Raw genomic sequence first — 24,320 nt, 5'->3', positions numbered from 1 at the left:
TTTGAGTCAATTGGAGGTGTACCTCTGGATGTATTTCAAGGCCTACCTTCAAACTCAGTGCCTCTTTGTTTGACATCATGGGAAAATCAAAAGAAATCATCCAAGATTTCAGAAAATCTAATTGTAGACCTCAACAAGTTTGGTGAATTTTTTTTTTTTTAGTTCACTGTGTTTTCAATTCGTTTTCTATGGGAAACTAGATTTATGAGGCACCTGGTTAGAGTTCCTATGGCTTCCACTAGATGTCAACAGTCTAGAAATTGGTTGATGTTTTTCTTTTGAATAATGAAGAAGTAGCTGTTCAGACTGAGTGAGTGTCAAGCCAAGTGGACTCTTTTGTTTGGGGCGCCCGACCTGCTGCTCGCTCCACTTTGATTTTATCCGCTATTGAACACAGTATATTATGTCTTCAATTTTATCGATTATTTACGTTTTAAGATACCTAAAGTTGGATTAGGAAAGTTGTTTGAAATGTTTGGACCAAGTTTACAGGTAACTTATTAGATCATTTGTAGTCATGTTGGGCGAGTTGGAACCAGTGTTTTTCTGAATCAAATGCGCCAGATAAATGGACATTTTGGGGATATAACAAAGGAATTTATCGAACAAAAGGACCATTTGTGATGTTTATGTTTTGTGATGTTTATGGGACATTTTGGAGTGCCAACAGAAGAAGATCTTCAAAGGTAAGGCATGAATTATATCGCAATTTCTGACTTTCGTCGCACCTCCCTGGTTGAAAATGATTTGTTATGCGTTTGTATGATGAGGCACTGTCCTCAGATAATCGCATGGTTTGCTTTCGCCGTAAAGCCTTTTTGAATTCTGACACGGTGGCTGGATTAACAAGAAGTTAAGCTTTATTTTGGTCTATTGCACTTGTGATTTTATGAAAGTTAAATATTTCTAATAATTTAATTTGAATTTCGCGCTCTGCAATTTCACCGGATGTTGTCGAAACAGCCGTAACAGGTTATCCTCAATAATGACAAAACTAAAATAATTGTGTTTTCTAAAGCAAGAAATAGACCACTGAACCTTTCACCTATTACGACATGTCAGGGCAATGAGATTGAGACTGTAAACTCATATATATCTTGGAATTTTAATTGATGACGGCCTCTTTTAAATTGCATATTCAACAACTTACAAAAAAATTTAAATCGGAAGTTGGGATTTTATTTTAGTATTGAGATTTATTTTAAACTGCAAAACCCTTACACACCACTGCACTTTATATACCAGGGTTGGCTGGCCTTTTCTAGTCACTCGTAGACTCAGTCACTGGTATACGTTTATTTACAAAGCCATTTGGGTTTAGTACCCTTTTATTTGAGAATTTTTATTGTTCAGAAATGTGGTGGGTACTCTCTTCGTTCGCAGGACTTTATCCTGCTAACTGTTCCAAATGTCCGAACTGAACTTGGTAAAAAGGGCTTTTATGTACTCCGCGCCATCAGCTTGGAACTAGAGGTCGACCGATTAATCGGAATGGCCGATTAATTAGGGCCGATTTCAAGTTTTCATAACAATCGGAAATCGGTATTTTTGGGCGCTGATTTTGCCGAATTAAATTTTTAAAAATTTTTTTTATTGAACTAGGCAAGTCAGTTAAGAACACATTCTTATTTTCAATGACGGCCTAGGAACGGTGGGTTAACTGCCTTGTTCAGGGGCAGAATGCCAGATTTTCAACTTGTCAGCTCGAGGGATCCAATCTTGCAACCTTACAGTTAACTTATCCAACGCTATAACCACCAGCCTCTCGTTGCACTCCACAAGGAGTCTGCCTGTTATGCGAATGCAGTAGAAGCCAAGGTAAGTTGCTAGCTAGAATTAAACTTATCTTATAAAAAACAATCAATCAATCATAATTGCTAGTTATAACTACACATGGTTGATGATATTACTAGTTTATCTAGTGTGTCCTGCTTTGCATATAATCAATGCAACGCTGGGGGATGATTTAACAAAAGCGCATTTGCGAAAAAAGCACAATCGTTGGACGACTGTACCTAACCATAAACACCAATGCCTTTCTTAAAATCAATACACAGAAGTATATATTTTTAAACCTGCATATTTAGCTAAAAGAAATCCAGGTTAGCAGGCAATATTAACCAGGTGAAATTGTGTAACTTCTTTTGCGTTCATTGCACACAGAGTCAGGGTATATGCAACAGTTTTGGCAGCCTGGCTCATTGTGAACTAATTTGCCAAAATTTTACGTAATTATGACTTAACATTGAAGGTTGTGCAATGTAACAAGAATATTTAGACTTAGGGATGCCACCCGTTAGATAAAATACCGAACGGTTCCGTATTTCACTGAAATAATAAACGTTTTGTTTTCGAAATGATAGTTTCCAGATTCTACCATATTAATGACCAAAGGCTCGTATTTCTATGTGTTATTTTGTTATAATTAAGTCTATGATTTGATAGAGCAGTCTGACTGAGCGATGGTAGGCAGCAGCAGGCTCGTAAGCATTCATTCAAACAGCACTTTCGTGCGTTTTTCCAGTAGCTCGCAAGCAAGTTCGCAAGCACAGTGCTGTTTATGACTTCAAGCCTATCAGCCTAATGGCTGGTGTAACCGATGTGAAATGGCTTGCTAGTTAGCAGGGTGCGCCCTAATAGCGTTTCAAACGTCACTCGCTCTGAGACTTGGAGTAGTTATTCCCCTTGCTCTGCAAGGGCCGCGGCTTTTGTGGAGCGATGGGTAACGCAGCTTTGATTATGGCTGTTGTCGATGTGTTGCTGGTTCGAGCCCAGGTAGGGCCAGGAGAGGGACGGAAGCTATACTGTTAAACTGGCAATACTATAGTGCCTATAAGAACATCCAATAGTCAAAGGTATATGAAATGCAAATGGTATAGAGAGAAATAGTCCTATATTAACTACAACCTAAAACCTCTTACCTTGAAATATTGAAGACTCATGTTAAAAGGAACCACCAACTTTCATATGTTCTCATGTTCTGAGCAAAGAACTCAAACGTTAGCTTTTTTACATAGCACATATTGCACTTTTACTTCTCCAACACTTTGTTTTTGCATTATTTAAACCAAATTGAACGTGTTTCATTATTTATTTGAGGCTAAATTGATTTTTATTGATGTATTATATTAAGTTAAAATAAGTGTTCATTCAGTGTTGTTGTAACTGTTATATTTACAAATACATTAAAAAAATGATAATAATAAAATCGGACGATTAATCGGTATTGGCTTTTTGGGTCCTCCAATAATCGGTATCGGCGTTGAAAAATCATAATCGGTCGACCTTTACTTGGAACGCCTTACAAAATACTTTTAAACTGGAAGAACTTGTCCCGATTGGTGTTTTTAAATCATTGAAGAAGGATTTGAGGCTGATTCCCTGACCTGTCAAAGTTTTTAAATTTGCTGTTTTATTGTTATACTCTTGTGAATTTTATATTTTTTTTTACTAGATTACCTGTAGTTTTTCATGTTGTCTGTCTGTAATTGTGTAATGACTTGGTGCTGCCTATCATGGCCAGGATGCTCTTGAAAAAGAGATGTCAAATCTCAATGAGCCCTTCCTGGTTAAATAAAAGGTTAAATAAATAAAAAAATGTTTAAAAAAATACAGCTTCATAAATCCGTTCAAACTCTATTGTCGGATGCTGACAAGGGTGGGGATCAAATGGATTGGTTTGACCCAAAAATGATAAGGTTTGTTGAATTTATGGATAAATGGGTTGGTGATGCAAAATCTCTGGTGACTGAACATCACCCTGAAATAGATGCCGATGACAGTGCGTCACAAAACTCGAGGAGATCCTCAAAGGCTTCCTCCACAACTTCAAGTAGGATAAGAGCTGCTCTATTGGCCAAGGCAGAAGCACTCAGAAGCAGAAATACTAGCTGAGCTAAACGCCAAAAAGTAAAACCTGGAAATGCAAGCCCATCTAATGCCAAAGTAAAAGTTCTGGAAGAACATGAAGATTCCTTACAAATGGGACCAAAGACACAAAAGGATTTGCATGAATTTATATCATGAGGAGTTCAGAATAATGAGGCCTCTTAGAACCCTGGAAAAGGTAAATCCGTCTTCTGTGGAGAACTCACCAGAGGAGGATGAAATGTACAATAGTCCTCGCCTGAACCCAAAGCGCAGTCAAGATGTATGGCCTAGGAGTAGCCACCAGCATATATCATCATGGCCAACAGGTGGCACCAATATGCCAAACAATTTATATAATTTATATATTTGCTGCTGTTCTACACAGACAAAGCAAAGTGACTAAACACATTGTCAAGCAGCAAAGGTTGTCTACTTCCTGTCAGAGAAATTCCAGTCATTCATAAGAGCCTTTGAGCACAGTATAGACAGTAAAGCTGACAGGAGTCAAGACAAGATTTATTTCTTACAAATGGTCAAGCAAGAGAACTAGTCTGCAGCTGTCATCATATGGAAGCTGGGGTGGGTTACAGGGAAGCTAGGAGGCTATTAGAACAGCATTTTGGAAGTGAAATGATAATATCTACTGCTTACATGGAGAATTGGGCTGGTCTGCCATTGAAACTGAGGATGGTAATTGTATTTATTTAATTTAACTAGGCAAGTCAGCTCTTCACACAAACGCACTTTTCGTGCAAGGATGCTGCAATGCTATACAACATATTGGATTTATGGATTAAGTGAATAGCACCTCAAACATGAGAATAATCCTTTTAAAATGACCATTCAAACTTGAGTTCTGTAGCCTGTGATATTCAAGAATGAACTAACCTTGTGCTTTTCATTGAGAGGCAGATATCCAAGACCCTTTCATTGGGAATAGAACTCCAAAAGCAATACTGTCAAACCAAAGCTTCAGCTGAAGTCAGGAAGCTATGCTACACTTGGTCTGACAAGCTTCTCCGTACAGAATGTTGCTGAGCTGCCTGTATATAAAAACTCTGCCGGAAAAAAACACCCAGTGTGCTCCGCACGCTTAAAGGACAGGGTTGAAAGGTCTTCCAGAGAGTCTGCTGGAGAGACAACAGAGGACACTGTGTGCAATGCTATGGTTTCTCTTTCCACTAGTGGCCACACTGGGGTCGGCAACAAAGGCTGTCGTCTCGCCATCGTGCCTGTGCAAATCAAACATACTAAAGAAAACAAAATCATACAGACCTATGAGTTTTTATATACCGGCAGCTCAGCAACATTCTGTACGGAGAAGGTTGTCAGACCTCAACGTCAGGGGAAAGAGAACGGGCATTCAGTTAAAGACAATGGGACAGAGGAAACCAGTGGGCTGTTACAAAACAAATGGACTTGAGGTATGTGGTCATCAAACTTCCAGAAGTATACACTCATAGAGAAATTCTCATCACAAAGGAAATCAGCAATGGTCAAATTTGAATGAGGTCAATCTAACAATATTGATGCAAATGTGGGACTTCTCATTGTTGTAACTGGTGTCTTACGACCGAAAAGAGCTTCTAGATATCAGGACAGCGATTACTCACCCAGTACTGGAGGAATACTTTCTCTTTAACGAGCCGTACAGGGCCCTCATCCCCATCATTCACAGGAGAAAGAGACGGAGATATCGGGGGCAAAGGTCTGGGTGCCTTGTAAGGAACCGACGGCGAGCGGGTAATCTTCCTTTATTTTTTTTATATTTAACTTTGCAAGTCAGTTAAGAACAAATTCTTATTTACGATGACGGCCTACCGGGGAACAGTGGGTTGTTCAGGGGCAGAATGACAGATTTGTACCGTGTCAGCTCGGGGATTCGATCCAGCAACCTTTCGATTACTTGCCCAATGCTCTAGCCACTAGGCTACCTGCCACTCCTTTACTAAATCGGTCCTATTAGCCAAAGTACAATCCATGAAAAATAAAATAGACGAACTACGATCACGTATATCCTACCAACGGGACATTAAAAGCTGTAATATCGTGGCTGAACAACAACATGAATAACATACAGCTGACGTGTTTTAAGCTTTTCGCCAGGACAGAACAGTGTCCTCTGGTAAGACAAGGGATGGCGGTCTATGAATATTTGCAAACAACACCTGGTGCACAAAATCTAAGGAAGTCTCGAGCTTTTGCTCACCTGAAGTAGAGTATCTCATGATAAGCTGTAGACCACACTATTCACCAAGAGAGATTTCATCTATATTCTTAGTAGCTGTCTATTTACCACCACAAACCGATGCTGGCACTCAATGAGGTGTATACGGCCATAAACGAACAGGAAAACACTCATCCAGAAGCGGCGCTCCTAGTGGCCGGGGACTTTAATGCAGGGAAACTTAAATCCGTTTTACCTCATTTCTACCAGCATGTTAAATGTGCAACCAGAGGGAAAACAACTCCAGACCACCTTGACTTCACACAGAGACACGTACAAAGCTCTCCCTCCATTTGGCAAATCTGACCATAAGACTATCCTCCCGATTCCTGCTTACAAGCAAAAACTAAAGCAGGAAGCACCAGTGACTCGGTCAATAAGAAAGTGGTCAGATGAAGCTTCAATACAGGACTGTTTTGCACAGACTGGAATATGATCCGGGATTCTTCTGATGAAATTGATGAGTACACCACATCAGTCACTGGCTTCATCAATAAGTGTATCGATGACATCGTCCCCACAGTGACTGTACATACATACCCCAACCTGAAGCTATGGATTACATGCAACATCCACAATGAAAGCTACCGCTTTCAAGGAGCAGGAATCTAACCCGGAAGCTTACAAAAAAATCCCGCTCTGCCCTCAGACAAACCATTAAACAGGCAAAGCATCAATACAGGACTAAGATTGAATCATACTACACTGGCTCCGACACTTGTCACATGTGGCAGGATTTACAAACTATTACAGACTGAGCTGCACAGTGACACGAGCCTACCAGACCAGCTAAATGACTTCTATGCTAGCGTTGAGGCATGCATGAGAGGCATATGCATGAGAGCATCAGCTGTTCCGGGAAACGCTGATCACGCTCTCCGTAGCAGATCTGAGTAAGACCTTTAAACAGGCCAACATTCATCATTCATATGGCCGGGGGGCTAGATGGATTACCAGGACATGTACTCCGAGCATGCGCTGACCAACAGGCAAGTGTCTTCACTGACATTTCCAACCTGTTCCTGACAGAGTCTGTAATACCAACATGTTTCGTGCAGACCACCATAGTCCCTGTGCCCAAGAACACTAAGGCAACCTGCCTAAATGACTACAGACCGGTAGCACTCACGTCTGTAGTCATAGAGTGCTTTGAAAGTCTAGTCATGGCTCACATCAACACCATTATCCCAGAAACCCTCGACCCACTCCAATTTGCATACAACCCCAACAGATCCACAGATGATGCAATCTCTATTGCACTCCACACTGCCCTTTCCAACCTGGGCAAAAGGAACACCTATGTGAGAATGCTATTCATTAACTACAGCTCAGCATTCAACACCATAGTGCCCTCAAAGCTCATCACTAAGCTAAGGACCCTGGGACTAAACACCTTCCTCTGCAACTGAATCCTGGACAGGCCCGCCCCAGGTGGAAAGGGTAGGTAACAACACATCTGCCATGCTGATCCATAACACGGGGGCCCCTCAGTGGTGCGTGCTTAGTCCCCTCCTGCACTCCCTGTTCACCCATGACTGCATGACCAGGCACGACTCCAACACCCTCATTAAGTTTGCAGACGACACAACAGTGGTAGGCTTGATCACCGACAACGATGAGAGAGGTGGTCAGAGACCTGGCAGTGTGGACAACCGGAAAAGGAGGACCGAACACGCCCCCATTCTCATTGACTGGGCTGTAGTGGAGCAGGTTGAGAGACTCAAGTTCCTTGGTGTTGACATCACCAACAAACTACCACGGTGCAAACACACCAAGGCAGTCATAAAGAGGGCACAACAAAGACTATCCTCAGTAGACTGAAAAGATTTGGCATGGGTGCTCAGATCCTAAAAAAGTTCTATAGCTGCACCATCAAGAGCATGGTTACATCACTGCCTGGTATGGCAACTGCTTAGCCTCCGACCTCAAGGCACTACAGAGGGTAGTGCATACGGCCCAGTACAACACTGGAGCCAAGCTTCCTGCCATCCAGGACCTCTACACCAGGTGGTGTTAGAGGAAGGCCCTAAAATTGATCAAAGACTCCAGACCCTCTCTGCTACCGCACGAAAAGCAGTACCGGAGCGCCAATTCTAGGTCCAAGAGGCTCCTTAACAGCTTCTACCCCCAAGCCATAAAACTGCTGAACAATTAATCACATGGCTAACCAGATGATATGCATTTGCCCCCCCCCCCCCCTCCCTCTTTTAGGCTGCTGCTACTCTCGATAATTATCTATGCACTCAATTTAACTCTACCTACAGTTGAAGTCGGAAGTTTACATACACATAGGTTGGAGTCATTAAAACGCGTTTTTCCAACTACTCCACAAATTTCTTGTTAACAAACTAGTTTTGGGAAGTCAGTTAGGACAACTACTTTGTGCATGACACACACAATTTTTACAACAATTGTTTACAGACAGATTATTTCACTTATAATTCACTGTATCACAATTCCAGTGGGTCAGAAGTTTACATACACTAAGTTGACTGTACCTTTAAATAGCTTGGAAAATTCCCAAAAATGATGTCATGGCTTTAGAAGCTTCTGTTAGTCTAAATTACATAATTTGGGTCACTTGGAGGTGTACCTGTGGATGTATTTCAAGGCCTACCTTCAAACTCAGTGCCTCTTTGCTTGACATCATGGGAAAATCAAAATAAATCAGCCAAGACCTCAGAAAATAAATTGCAGACCTCCACAAATCTGGTTCATCCTTGGGAGCAATTTCCAAACGCCTGAAGGTTCACCTGTACAAACAATAGTACGCAAGTATAAACACCATGGGACCACGCAGCCGTCAAAGCTACAATAAATAACTCTACAATTATTCGGACATTTCACATTCTTAAAATAAAGTGGTGATTCTAACTGACCTAAAACAGGGACTTTTTTCTAGGATTAAATGTCAGGAATTGTGAAAAACTGAGTTTAAATGTATTTGGCTAAGGTGTATGTAAACTTCCGACTTCAACTGTTCATATTACCTCAATTACCTCGACTGCCCCTGCACATTGACTCGGTACTGGTACCCCCTGTATATAGCCTCCACATTGACTCGGTACTGGTACCCCCTGTATATAGCCTCCACATTGACTTGGTACTGGTACCCCCTGTATATAGCCTCCACATTGACTCTGTACCGTAATACCCTGTATATAGCCTCCACATTGACTCTGTACCGTAATACCCTGTATATAGCCTCGCAACTGTTATTTTACTGTTGCTCTTTAACCATTTGTTATTTTAAATGTTGACTTTACACTTATTTTTCTTAAAACTGCATTGTTGGTTAAGGTCTTCTAAGTAAGCATTCCACTGTACACCTGTTGTATTCAGCGCATGTGACAAATAAAATTTCCTTTTGATTTGAATAAATGTTTTGAGGAAAACAGTACTAATGTTGGAAAAAACGGTCTTCCTTATGTTGTCACCCAGAGTCACATTTGTTTATTTTGCAAGCACAATATAAGCCACACTGCTTCTTGACACACTGCTCGCTTAACCCGGAAGCCAGCCACACCAACATGTCGGAGGAAACACCATCCAGCTGGCGACTGAGGTCAGCTTGCAGGTGCCCTTGCCCGCCACAAGGAGTCGCTAGAGCACAATGGGACAAGGAAATGCAATGTGACACAGCCTGGGATCGAACCCGGGACTCAAGCACCACCCGGGAAGCCCTTCAGTTTTTTATTTTGAATACATTTGCCAAAATTAATAAAACAGTTTTTGCTTCATCATCATAGGATATTGTGTGTAGATAGTTTTTTTCCCCTGAACAATTTAATAAATTTTAGAATAAGGCTGTAACATAACAAATGGTGGAAAATGTCAATTGGTCTAAATACTTTTCAAACGCAAGGTATATACTGTATTCTAGTCATTGAACACTGGTCACTTTAATACTGTTACATACAAAACACCACCATATGTAGATATAAATATATGTACATATAATATATATAAATATTCCAGCTTCGTTCTGATATTTCTTAATTTCAGTACAGCACAGTGCAGTACAATACAGTACCTGTACTTACTGTATTGTACTGTACTGTGCTCAACTCACTGTACAGTATGGTGCTGTACTGGTCTGTACTCAATACTATGCTATCCAAACATCAATGATGGGTTTGGATTTGGTCCAGTCCGTCTGTGGACGTTAACATCCAGGCCAGGGTGGACTGACCAAATGTCAAGTATATTTCAACTCGGTTGGTACTCAGTGGGTGAGGATGCTGGTTACATTAAACGTAAAGAGAGGAGGCTCATGGGTAGGTGTCAGTAAGATCCAGGAGAGATGACGCACACACATACACTACCGTTCAAAAGTTCGGGTCACTTAGAAAGTTGTAGGAAATTAATAGGAAATATAGTCAAGATGTTGACAAGGTTATAAATAATGATTTTTAATTGAAATGACAATTGTGTCCTTCAAACTTTGCTTTCATCAAAGAATCCTCCATTTGCAGAAATTACAGCCTTTTAGACCTTTGGCATTCTAGTTGTCAATTTGTTGAGGTAATCTGAAGAGATCACCCCATGCTTTCTGAAGCACCTCCCACAAATTGGATTGGCTTGATGGGCACTTCTTATGTACCATACGGTCAAGCTGGTCCCACAACAGCTCAATGGGGTTGAGATCCAGTGAATGTGCTGGGCACTCCATTATAGACAGAATACCAGCTGACTGCTTCTTCCCTAAATAGTTCTTGCATCGTTTGGCGCTGTGCTTTGGATTATTGTTCTGTTGTAGGAGGAAATTGGCTCCAATTAAGCACCGTCCACAAGATTTTGCATGGCGTTGCAAAATGGAGTGATAGACTTCCTTCATCAAGATCCCTTTTACCCTGTACTAATCTCCCACTTTACCACCACCAAAGCACCCCCAGACCATCACATTGCCTCCACCATGCTTGACAGATGGTTCACTCCTCCAGCATCTTTTCATTTTTTTCTGAACTCATGAATGTTCTTAATTGTGATCCGAAAACCACAAACTTAGATTCGTCTGTCCATAACACTTTTTCCCAATCTTCCTCTCTCCAGTGTCTGTGTTCTTTTGAGCATCTTAATCTTCTATTTTTATTGGCTAGTCTGAGATATGGCTTTTTCTTTGCAACTCTGTCTAGAAGGACAGCATCCGGAGTCGCCTCTTCACTGTTGATGTTGAGACTGGTGTTTTGCGGGTACTATTTAATGAAGCTGCCAGTTGAGGACTTGTGAGGCGTCTGTTTCTCAAACTAGACACTAATGTACTTGTCTTCATGCTCAGTTGTGCACCGGGGCCTCCCACTCCTCTTCTATTCTGGTTAGGGGCCAGTTTGCGCTGTTCTGGGAAGGGAACCGTTCACAGTGTTGTACGAGATCTTCAGTTTCTTGGCAACTTCTCGCATGGAATAGCCTTCATTTCTCAGAACAAGAATAGACTTGATGAGTTTCCGAAGAAAGGTCTTTGTTTCTGGCCATTTTGAGCCTGCAATCAAACCCACAAATGCTGATGCTCCAGATACTCACCTAGTCTAAAGAAGGCCAGGTTTATTGCTTCTTTATATCAGCACAACAGTTGTCAGCTGTGCTAACATAATTGCAAAAGGGTTTTCTAATGATCAATTAGCCTTTAAAAATGATCAACTTGGATTAGGTAACATTCCATTGGAACATGGGAGTATTGGTTGCTGATAATGGGCATATGTAAACCTGTGTAGATAAGCCGTTTTCAGCTACAATAGTCATTTACAACATAAACAATGTCTACACTGTAATTCTGATCAATTTGATATTTTTAATGGCCAATATTTTTTTTGCTTTTCTTTCAAAACAATAAGGACATTAATAAGTGACAAACGTTTCAACGTTAGTGTTTGTGCATGTACACACACACACACACAGTACCAGTCAAACATTTGGACACAACTACTCACTCCAGGGTTTTTCCTTTATTTCTACATTGTAGAATAATAGTGAAGACATCAAAACTATGAAATAACACATATGGAATCATGTTAACACTTTTTTGGTTTACTTCTTATGGCTGGGGGGCAGTATTGAGTAGCTTGGATGAATACGGTGCCCAGAGTAAACTACCTGCTACTCAGGCCCAGAAGCTAAGATATGTATATTATTAGTATTAGAAAACACTCTGAAGTTTCTAAAACTGTTTGAATCATGTCTGTGAGTATAACAGAACTTATGTAACAGGCAAAACCCCAAGGACAAATCATTCAGATTTTTTTTTTTTTTTGAGGTCACTGTCTATTCAATGAGTTTTCATTGGGAAACTAGATTTAAGAGACTTGTTTGCAGCTTCCACTGGATGTCACCAGTCTTTAGAAATTGGTTGAGGTTATGCCTTTGTGTAATGAAGAAGTACAGCCATCTTGAATGACTGTCACGTTATGTGTACTGCTTGCGCAAGACCAGAAAGGTAGCGTTAGTTTGTGGTCTTCCTGTATTGAACACAGATAGTCCCGTATACAATTTGATCGATTATTAACGTTTAAAAATTCCTAACATTGTATTACAAAAGTAGTTTGAAATGTTTTGGCAAAGTTTGCAGGTAACTTTTGAGATATTTTGTAATGACGTTGCGCAAATTGGAAGCTGTGTTTTTCTGGATCAAACGCTCCCAATAAATGGACATTTTGGATATATATTGACAGAATTAATCGAACAAAAAGGACCATTTGTGATGTTTATGGGACATATTGGAGTGCCAACAAAAGAAGCTCATCAAAGGTAAGGCATGATTTATATTTTATTTCTCGTTTTGTGTAGCCCCTGCAGGGTTGAAATATGCTTTCTCTCTTTGTTTACTGTTGTGCTATCATCAGATAATAGCATCTTATGCTTTCGCCGAAAAGCCTTTTTGAAATCTGACATGTTGGCTGGATTCACAACGAGTGTAGCTTTAATTTGGTATCTTACATGTGTGATTTAATGAAAGTTTGATTTTTATAGTATTTTATTTTAATTTGGCGCTCTACATTTTCCCTGGCTATTGGCCAAGAGGGACGCAAGCGTCCCCCCTATCCCAGAGAGGATAACAGAACTCATATGGCAGGCAAAAACCTGAGAAAAAATCCAAACAGGAAGTGGGAAATCTGAGGTTTGTAGGTTCTCAAGTCTTCGCTTAACCAATACACAGTGTAAAATTTGGTCCGATTGCACTTCCTAAGGCTTCCACTAGATGTCAACAGTCTTTGGAACCTTGTTTTCAGGATTCTACTGTGAAGGTGGAGCGAATAAGAGCTGTTTGATTAAGAGGTCTGGCAGAATGCCATGAGCTAAGTCTCGCGCACGGCCATGAGCGTGCGCTGCGTTCCTTTGCATTTCTAAATACAAAGGAATTGTCCGGTTGGAACATTATTGAAGATTTATGTTAAAAACATCCTAAAGATTGATTCTATACATCGTTTGACATGTTTCTACGAACTGTAATATAACTTTTTGACTTTGTCTGGACTAAGTGCCTGCGCCTCGTGAATTTGGATTTGTGAACTAAATGCGTGAACAAAAAGGAGGTATTTGGACATAAATGATGGACTTTATCAAACAAAAACATTTATTGTGGAACTGGGATTCCTGGGACTGCATTCTGATGAAGATCATCAAATGTAAGTGAATATTTATAATGCTATTTCTGACTTCTGTTGACTCCACAACATGGCGGGTATCTGTATGGCTTGTTTTGATGCCTGAGCGCTGTACTCAGATTTTTGCATGGTGTGCTTTTTCCGTAAAGCTTTTTTGAAATCTGACACAGCGGTTGCATTAAGGAGAAGTATATTTATAATTCTATGCATAACACTTGTATCTTCATCAACATTTCTGATGAGTATTCCTGTAAATTGATGTGGCTCTCTGCAAAATCACCAGATGTTTTGGAAGCAAAACATTACTGAACATAACACACCAATGTAAACTGAGATTTTTGGATATAAATATGAACTTTATCGAACAAAACATACATGTTTTGTGTAACATGAAGTCCTATGAGTGTCATCTGATGAAGATCATCAAAGGTTAGTGATTCATTTTATCTCTATTTCTGCTTTTTGTGACTCCTCTCTTTGGCTGGAAAAATGGCTGTTTTTCTGTGACTAGGTGCTGACCTAACATAATCACATGGTATGCTTTCGTCGTAAAGCCTTTTTGAAATCGGACACTGTGGTGGGATTAACAAGTTTATTTTTAAAATGGTGTATAATACTTGTATGTTTGAGGAATTGTAATTATGAGATTTCTGTTGTTTGAATTTGGCGCCCTGCAATATCACTGGCTGTTGTCAAATCGATCCCGTTAAAGTGATTTCAGCCGTAAGAAGTTAAACAAATGAAAATATATTTTATATTTGAGATTCTTCAAAGTAGCCACCCATTGCCTTGATGACAGCGTTGCACACTTGAGGTCAGGTGATTGTGGAGGTCAGATCATCTGATGCAGCACTCCATCACTCTCCTTCTTGGTGAAATAGCCCTTACACAGCCTGGAGGTGTGTTGGTGTCATTGTCCTGTTGAAAAACAAATGATAGTGGGACTAAGCGCAAACCAGATGGGATGGCGTATCGCTGCAAAATACTGTGGTGGTCATGCTGGTTAAGTGTGCCTTGAATTCTAAATAAATCACAAACAGTGTCACCAGCAAAGCACCCCCACACCTCCTCCTCCATGCTTCAAGGTGGGAACCACACATGCGGAGATCATCCGTTCACCTACTCTGCGTCTCACAATGACACAGCACTTGGAACCAAAAATCTCAAATTTGGACTCATCAGACCAAAGGACATATTTCCTCCGGTTTAATCTCCATTGCTCATGTTTCTTGGCCCAAGTAAGTCTCTTCTTATTATTGGTGTCCTTTAGTAGTAGTTTCTTTGCAGCAATTCAACCATGAAGGCCTGATTCACACAGTCTCTTCTGAACAGTTGATGTTGAGATGTGTCTGTTACTTGAACTCTTTGAAGCATTTATATAGGCTGCAATTTCTGAGGCTGGTAACTCTAATGAACTTATCCTCTGTAGCAGAGGTAACGCTGGGTCTACCATTCCTGTGGCGGTCCTCATGAGAGCCAGTTTCATCATAGCGCTTGATGGTTTTTGCAACTGCACTTGAAGAAACTTTCAAAGTTCTTGAAATGTTCTTGATTGACTGACATTCATGTCTTAAAGAAATGATGGACTGTCGTTTCCCTTTGCTTATTTGAGCTGTTCTTGCCATAATATGGATCAAATTGGGCTATGTTCTGTATACCACCACCGCTACAACACAACTGATTGGCTCAAACGCATTAAGAAAATAAAGAAATTCCACAAATGAACTTAACAAGACACACTTGTTAATTTAAATGCATTCCAGGTGACTTCCTCATGAGAGAATGCCAAGAGTGTGCAAAGCTGTCAAGACAAAGGGTGGCTACTTTGAAGAATATCAAATATTTGTTTATTTGTTTAACACTTTTTTGCCAACTACATGATTCCATATGTGTTATGTCATAGTTTTGATGTCTTCACTATTATTCTACAATGTAGAAAATAGTAAAAATGTAAGAAAATCCCTGGAATGAGTAGGTGTGTCCAAACGTTTGACTTGTACTGTGTATATAAACTCAGCAAAAAAAAAGAAACATCCCTTTATCTGGACTCTGTCTTTCAAAGATAATTCATAAAAATCTAAATAACTTCACAGATCTTCATTGTAAAGGGTTTAAACACTGTTTTCCATGCTTGTTCAATTAACCTTTCACAATTAATGTACACGCACCTGTGGAACGGTTATTAAGACACTAACAACTTACAGACGGTAGGCAATTAAGGTCACAGTTATGAAAACTTAGGACACTCAAGAGGCCTTTCTACTGACTCTGAAAAATACCATCAGAAAGATGCCCAGGGTCCCTGTTCATCTGGGTGAACGCGCTTTAGGCATGCTGCAAGGAGGCATGAGGACTGCAGATGTGGCCAGGGCAATAAATTGCAATGTCTGTACTGTGAGAAGCCTAAGACAGCGCTACAGGGAGACAGGATGGACAGCTGGTCGTCCTCGCAGTGTCAGACACCGTGTAACAACACCTGCACAGGATCGGTACATCCAAACATCACACCTGCGGGACAGGTACAGGATGGCAACAACAACTGCCCGAGTTACAGCAGGAACGCACAATCCCTCCATCAGTGCTCAGACTGTCCGCAATAGGCTGAGAGAGGCTGGACTGAGGTCTTGTAGGCCTGTTGCAAGGCAGGTCCTCACCAGACATCACCGGCAACAACGTCGCCTATGGGCACAAACCCACTGTCGCTGGACAAACAGGATTGGCAAAAAGTGCTCTTCACTGACAAGTCGCAGTTTTGTCTCACCTGGGGAGATGGTCGGATTTGCGTTTATCGTCAAAGGAATGAGTGTTACACCGAGGCCTGTACTCTGGAGCGGGATCGATTTGGAGGTGGAGGGTCCGTCATGGTCTGGGGCAATGTGTCACAGCATCATCGGACTGAACTTGTTGTCATCGCAGGCAATCTCAACGGTGTGCGTTACAGGGAAGATATCCTCCTTGCTCATCCTGACATGACCCTCCAGCATGACAATGCCACCAGTCATACTGCTCGTTCTGTGCGTGACTTCCTGCAAAACAGGAATGTTAGTGTTCTGCCATGGCCAGCGAAGAGCCCGGATCTCAATCCCATTGAGCACGTCTGGGATCTGTTGGATCGGAGGGTGAGGGCTAGGGTCATTCCCCCCAGAAATGTCCGGGAACTTGCAGGTGCCTTGATGGAAGAGTGGGGTAACATCTCACAGCAAGAACTGGCAAATCTGGTGCAGTCCATGAGATGCACTGCAGTACTTAATGCAGCTAGTGGCCACAACAGACTGTTACTTTTGATTTTGACCCCCACTTTGTTCAGGGACACATTATTCAATTTCTGTTAGTCACATGTCTGTGGAACTTGTTCAGTTTATGTCTCAGTTGTTGAATCTTATGTACATACAAATATTTACACATGTTAAGTTTGCTGAAAATAAACGCAGTTGATAGTGAGAGGATGTTTCTTTTTTTGCTGAGTTATAAATATCTCTCTCTATATATATATATATATATATATGAGAGCAAGAGTCCAGACTCGACTCCAGACTCAGACTGGTTTAACACTCTTGGTTTGAACACCAGATGACAGAAAGACAAAGAAAAAGTTATGAACTGAACATAACAGTATGGAAGGGAGGACAGTAGCAGGTGACCCAACAACGGAATTATGAGTTTTATTCACTTCAAAAACAAAATTTATACTGGTAAAATCACTATAACTAATTGATAAGTCTACATAACTTGATACTTCTGTGAACTTTCATTATTCTCCCTCATGAGGGAGAGAAATTTGAAAATATCTTAAAGTGGGTTTTTGGAAATGGCATTTCAAGGCAAAAGGCAATGTTTCTTAAACTTACAAAACGCAAAAATGTTATCCAAAACGAAATACAGAAAGTGTTCATATTAGTTGGCAGGGGTCTTTATCAACATTGTGCTTTGATGTATTTCTGAAGACCTTTTCTGGTAGATGTTTTTCTAAGACCCCTTTTCCATGTGTTTCTTCAGAAATCAAAGCTTTTACTTACATTTTTCAACCATTTTACATCTTAAAAATAAGTATCTAAGTCTTAATTTCCCAAAAATATATACTATTAGCATTCATTTTACACCCATTTTGATATGCTCCTATGAACTTCACATTTTGGTGATCATGGGTCCTTTTACATGAAAATGCCCATAGGCTATATCTAAATTGATTGAAAAAATATTAAATGATATGTTGTGCTCCTAACTTGAAGACCCAGTGCAGTCAAAAACATGATTGTCCTGTGTTTGATATATATTTCCACACACTGAGGTTGGAATAATACTGGGAAATTGATGATGCACTTTCAGTGTAAGAGCTCTTTGAAAAGACTGCCTGAAATGGCAGCCTGTTTAGGCCTGCCAAGTGATATAAAGTCTCTACTCTGCTTCTCTCCACCCAAGTCCATATTACAATGTGCCCAGAATGTCTTACTGAATAGCCTAGTGGTTAGAGCGTTGGACCAGTAACCGAAAGGTTGCTGGATCGAATCTCGAGCTGACAAGGTAAAAATGTATTATTCTGCCCCTGAGCCTTGGTTTGAGCCCCTACCCTAGTCGTGCCACTGTTCCCCGGGCACCGAAGATGTGGATGCCGATTAAGGCAGCCCCCTGCACCTCTCTGATTCAGAGGAGTAGGGTTAAATGCATTACACATTTAAGTTGCATAACTGACTAGGTATCCACCTTTTCCTATAAGGTCCCCCTGATTAAAGAAGCCCCTGTCAGAGAAGAAGAGGCAAAGCAATTGATTGGACTCGCCAAAATAAGCCCAATGCGTTTCTATGGGCTTATTTTGAACCTATGCTTGTCGCCTGCCTTCGGGACAACGACTCCCATTGCTGGGGCGGAAACATGAGCATCTTGTCATTGTATACAGATCTCTGTCTCCATTAGGGTGCTTATTAATGCAACCATGTGATAACACATTGCAAAGAACCCCCAAAGTGATTGCTCTGCCAAACAAATGATTGACCATTCCAGAACCTTTTTTTCATATTACTCTAGAATCCCTAAGATAAACCAGTCAGCACGACAGCAGGCAGATAGCCTTATCATGCAAACCATTTTCAGATGCTAATTGTTTCTAAAAAAAAAACAGGAGCCAATGGCATACTACTTTGTTACACATAACTAGGGGCCTGAGTATTTCCTGACTATGTGACCTGAACAGGAACAACTAAGGACCCATACCCAGAGGCTACTCTTAAATGACACTCTGGCAACAAGAATCCTCTGCATTATTGGCCTATATTTCACCAACCAAAGTGAGCCCAAAACTGACATAAGTGAACAAAAAAGCAAATTTTAAAAAAAGCACTTTTCCGAGCAGCCGAAAGAAAACTGGACACACCCGAGGTGTACAGGAACTGACAACTGAACACAACTCACTGAATCTGTGCATGCCTTACAGTACAGTGACTGGCTCAGATACTTTTGCACTGCATCCACCGACTCATACCGCTAGGGAGGAGAGAAAGTGTGTGCGAGTTTGTGTAAATGTGTGTGCGTTCAGCTTTAAGAGGAGGAAGACCATGGTCGTTGCAGAAGTAGGAAGATTACCAAGGACTACTTTGATACAGTAGAACACTGGCTGCCGGTAGGGTTAAGTGGCACGACTAGGGTAGGGGCTCAAACCAAGGCACCGTCCACCATTACGCCACCGTCTACCCCACATTAACCATCAAAATCCCGAACAGGCAAACTCCCCCCTTTAAAAACGAAACACAGCCCACGCTGTATTCTGACCGTTCGATTACAACATGTCTAGAAACCGCGCAACCGTGAAAATAACCTAGCTGCCAGCGAGCATAAATAATGCCAAGGAATTAGTATTGTCCACTTTGCCAGCTACAAGTACCTGTCCAGTTATTTATTTGTCCCCAAAAAAGTGAAACACCAACACGCAGTTCACGAAACCACAACTTGGTGCATTTAAGTTACACGAAAAGCTCAAATTGCGCTACGGTAGCGAGTTTTTTTTTTTGCATTAGAAAATAAACCAGGTACCTGGACCAAGCCAATCTAGTAAATGACTAACCTAAAGTAGCAGGCGTGAGAAACAAGTAGCTACTAGGACGTTAGCCAGGGCTAGCTTGTCTTCGTTGGGGAGAATGCCAACTCCAAAACTGGCTAAATCTAGTCGCTTTCTATTTAAATAGTAGTATAACGTATTACATGTGTTAAGTACTTCATGATAATGAATATTCGCACTGGCAAACCATCTACATGGGTTGACAAAAAAAGATAACTAAGTAACGATGTGCTGCTCTAAAAATAATCCCAGTCCACGACAATCCAGATTGACAGTCTCTGTTCGATCGAGCCCATTCTAAAATTAGATTGGTGAGGTGAAATTAAAATACGAAATATTGTCAAACTATGTGTGTCCATAAGAATAAAGCCCGGAGATGCAACTTCTATAAACGTATGAAGCCCGTTCCCAACCGTAAACGCCTTCATTCTGCGGAGAAGTGCTACTTTTCAACAGCCCATCAGTTTCTCTATCGTCACAGATAGGTGGAGGAAGAGGAGCTGGCTCTCGATAAATCCAAATAAAAGGCTTCCCTCAATCCACTTCCCCCCCAAAAACTTCGGAACACCTCAATCAACTTACTCGGTCGATTCAACAGCGATCCGTCGACTGCGCTTCGTCCAAGGTATTTAGGGTGACAATTGCTGCAATTATTCGATGTATTTTTTTTAAATTCAGGGTATACCTTGTATCTTTTCTGCCCTCCCCGCTATCGCCTCTGTTGCCAAATAGTGCGCTTCTCAACACACATGGAGCTGCGGCGTCACCGCAGTGGGCATGCGCCCTTCAACACGCCAGGGGGACCAAGTGCACATCTTAACCACTGACCATCAAGGGGCAAAGCAGCACCACCATGCCAGGGTCCCTAGGTCTTGTGGTTGCTTCTTACCTTCAATACCTGTAACAGGATCCGACTTGCTTTTCAGCCTACAATGGCCATATTGAGAACTTTAATATGTAGAACTGATCCCAGATCAGTTGCCATAGGCATGGGTCTGAGTAGCCCTATTCACATGCACAGTGATGGATGCCATATCCCCTTCTCTCTTCATAACAGGTCAGAAGATAATACAGAAACAAACTGTCTCTACGTCAGCAATATCATACCATCGTGAATAGCCTGCCCATTGGCATGTATGACTGAGACCCCCCCCCACCTTTGGTGTAATGTTCATGACCACAGCTCACCTAAATGCATGCTCTGTGTGAGAGGGAAGTGGGGAGATGTGAGTTTTTAGGTTTCCTCTACAAACAGATATTGGATCAGATTAGTTTACCTTTCTCTGCCCAAATGCTAACCATACTGACCTTAGACCAGTGTCAATTTCATCCTACTCCAAAGTACTCAGGTGGGTGAAGTGGTGAGATAGATACACCAAAGAGCATTGGGACCGGGGGAGGGATACTCAAAAAGGGAAATTGAAAGTGAATGCTTTATCAGCTAACTGCCCTGCTGTTTATCCCAAAAGACACAAAAGGAGGAGCTGGATGAAGTTGCCATAAACACTGATCTGAGGTCAGTTTTGTGTTTCCCCTCCTTAATGAAGGCGTCAGGTAGCCTAGCGCTTAAGAACGTTGGACCTGTAACCAAAAGGTTGCTGGTTTGAATCCCTGAGCCAACTAGGTGAAAAATCTGTGTGCCCTTGAGCATGTAATTAACCCTAATTGCTCCTGTAAATCGCTCTGGATAAGAGCGTCTGATTAATGACTCAAAAGTAAATGTAATGTTAGTTATAGATTAGGCTGTGCCTATGGGTAACTCATACCTGGAGCACAAAAGGCCCCTGATATATCCTGTAAGCTGCAGGGTAGTCTTATCCTTGGCCCTAAGTTACTACACACATCTCTATCATCTCTTCACAGGTTCCTGTGTCTGCTAGTGTCAGAGTAAAGCTTGTTGCTTGTTTTTAATGCAGTGAATGGGGCTGTTCTCCCTTTGCCTGAATGATGTCAGACCTCTCCATTCTGCCATCTCTGTTTGCCTGGTCTTTCCTTTCCTGTGAACAACCAGCAATATAGTCCTTGAGGCAATTGTGTGTGCTATGCTTTGGTGCCCGCCCCAGTGACTGAGCGTACATTTTATGTACTTTAGTCCAGCTCAAATTCTGTAACGAACCGCATATGACACTCCGTCGCTCCGTTTGCGTAGGGTACTTAATGATGGGATTCATCTATGTGGCATTAGGCTGAGACTACAGACTGCCGGGACTAGGAGCAAAGAGTAGGATATTACTATAGAAGACTACTGCAGACATTCAGGTGGCTTCTTTGTTCTGGTCTCTCAGTGAGAAACGACCTACTGCAGTCCGAGAAGCGACCCATCCATCGAAGACTGAATACCACTCTCTTCAGACAGCAACTGGGTTTCTTTAACACTCTCAGCCCTCCTTCTAGCACTGCCGTGTCATTAAATTTTTTTGTCATTTAGCAGATCATTTTATCCAGAGTGACTTACAGGAGCAATTAGCGTTAAATGGCAGATTCGGACCAGCGACCATTCGGTTACTGTCCCAACGCCCTTAACCGCTAAGCTACCTGCTGTCCTGTCGTACAACTTTATTTCCCATACCCTTGTAAGTTTGTAAATGTAGTAATACAATGGAAGTGTTGTGCTTGTGATGTAAGTTTGTTCATGCTATGGCCCCCTTTTATTCCCTGACTCCCTCACGCTCTCTAACTCACTCTGTTGTTCTCTCTATTTACAGTAAGCATTAGTGAGAAAACAGACCACATTCATTATGCGTCTTTCATAAAGACGTGACAATGTGAATGAATGCTCTCTGCTAAATATTCATCAACCACAACACATTATAATGATCAATCGATGAGAACAAAGAACCACGTCCTAATTTCAGATTCACACTGCGTTTCTTTGGCTGTGGCTTGGTCAGGACTGTGGCTTCTCTACTCTCCCTGCATGAGGTAATGGCCACCAGTAACAACATGACAGCTTCAACTTAATTCCCATTAAGTACTATAACAAAGCACAAAGTAGCTGTCCCAGTCACTATCAGCCCCACTCACTATTTGGCAGGAAGTGGCTTCCTCTTCATAGCTTTGCTAAGACACCTATTACCTAATAAGTATCCGTGGCTAGTGTCACGCTTACAGCATTGCCTTGGAATATCTCCCCCTCCTCCTTCTCCTTCTCTCTCTATTCCTCTCTTTCCAAGCTCATCTCTTTTCACTCTATTCTTTGAAAAACCATTGGGGGGGTACACATGTGCATTGAGATGAAGCAGATTCTATGTGGGGGTATTTGTGTTTTTCTCCTGCCCTTTCAGTCTGAGGGGGTAGAAGTGGCCTCTACAATCTGATACAGGTTCAGATATCTTGTCATCTCCCTAACAGTTAAGATTTAGATCAGGGGTAGGGTAGTCAGATCCTAGATCTGCGGTTAAATGCACTTTCTACCTTACGCCGTGGTGTCACAGTCTCCTTGGCAAGTCAGACATAAAGAGACAAGTCTCGGAAGGACCGATCTCAGTAACTGGCTCATGTCCGCTTGAGGTAGAAGACTCCTCTAACTACATACAGTGCCTTGCGAAAGTATTCGGCCCCCTTGAACTTTGCGACCTTTTGCCACATTTCAGGCTTCAAACATAAAGACATAAAACTGTATTTTTTTTGTGAAGAATCAACAACAAGTGGTGCACAATCATGAAGTGGAACAACATTTAGTGGATATTTCAAACTTTTTTAACAAATCAAAAACTGAAAAATTGGGCGTGCAAAATTATTCAGCCCCTTTACTTTCAGTGCAGCAAACTCTCCAGAAGTTCAATGAGGATCTCTGAATGATCCAATGTTGACCTAAATGACTAATGATGATAAATACAATCCACCTGTGTGTAATCAAGTCTCCGTATAAATGCACCTGCACTGTGATAGTCTCAGAGGTCCGTTAAAAGCGCAGAGAGCATCATGAAGAACAAGGAACACACCAGGCAGGTCCGAGATACTGTTGTGAAGAAGTTTAAAGCCGGATTTGGATACAAAAAGATTTCCCAAGCTTTAAACATCCCAAGGAGCACTGTGCAAGCGATAATATTGAAATGGAAGGAGTATCAGACCACTGCAAATCTACCAAGACCTGGCCGCCCCTCTGAACTTTCAGCTCATACAAGGAGAAGACTGATCAGAGATGCAGCCAAGAGGCCCATGATCACTCTGGATGAACTGCAGAGATCTACAGCTGAGGTGGGAGACTCTGTCCATAGGACAACAATCAGTCGTATATTGCACAAATCTGGCCTTTTATGGAAGAGTGGCAAGAAGAAAGCCATTTCTTAAAGATATCCATAAAAAGTGTCGTTTAAAGTTTGCCACAAGCCACCTGGGAGACACACCAAACATGTGGAAGAAGGTGCTTTGGTCAGATGAAACCAAAATTGAGCTTTTTGGCAACAATGCAAAATGTTATGTTTGGCGTAAAAGCAACACAGCTCATCACCTTGAACACACCATCCCCACTGTCAAACATGGTGGTGGCAGCATCATGGTTTGGGCCTGCTTTTCTTCAGCAGGGACAGGGAAGATGGTTAAAATTGATGGGAAGATGGATGGAGCCAAATAC

The 24,320-nt window shown here is 41.5% G+C and overlaps 1 protein-coding gene across 2 annotated transcripts in view; it reads right to left on the bottom strand.

Moving 5' to 3' along the window:
• LOC110508371 (transcriptional repressor p66 alpha) overlaps positions 1–20,527 on the bottom strand; it is a 49,072-nt gene extending 28,545 nt beyond the window's left edge. Inside the window, exon 1 of one of the 2 annotated variants that reach the window (XM_021588854.2) lies at positions 20,327–20,527. The gene's annotated coding sequence lies outside the window, so the exon portion shown is untranslated. Of the gene's footprint in view, positions 1–8,714; positions 8,769–20,326 lie in introns of those variants that run through there. The other variant, XM_036966405.1, reaches the window with a different exon arrangement.
• Between the last annotated feature and the right edge of the window lie 3,793 nt (positions 20,528–24,320).

This window comes from Oncorhynchus mykiss, chromosome 28, assembly GCF_013265735.2.
Source record: "Oncorhynchus mykiss isolate Arlee chromosome 28, USDA_OmykA_1.1, whole genome shotgun sequence".
NCBI lineage: Eukaryota > Metazoa > Chordata > Actinopteri > Salmoniformes > Salmonidae > Oncorhynchus > Oncorhynchus mykiss.
Note: the sequence above shows the minus strand (reverse complement) of the source record. Positions and strands in the feature narration are given on the sequence as shown.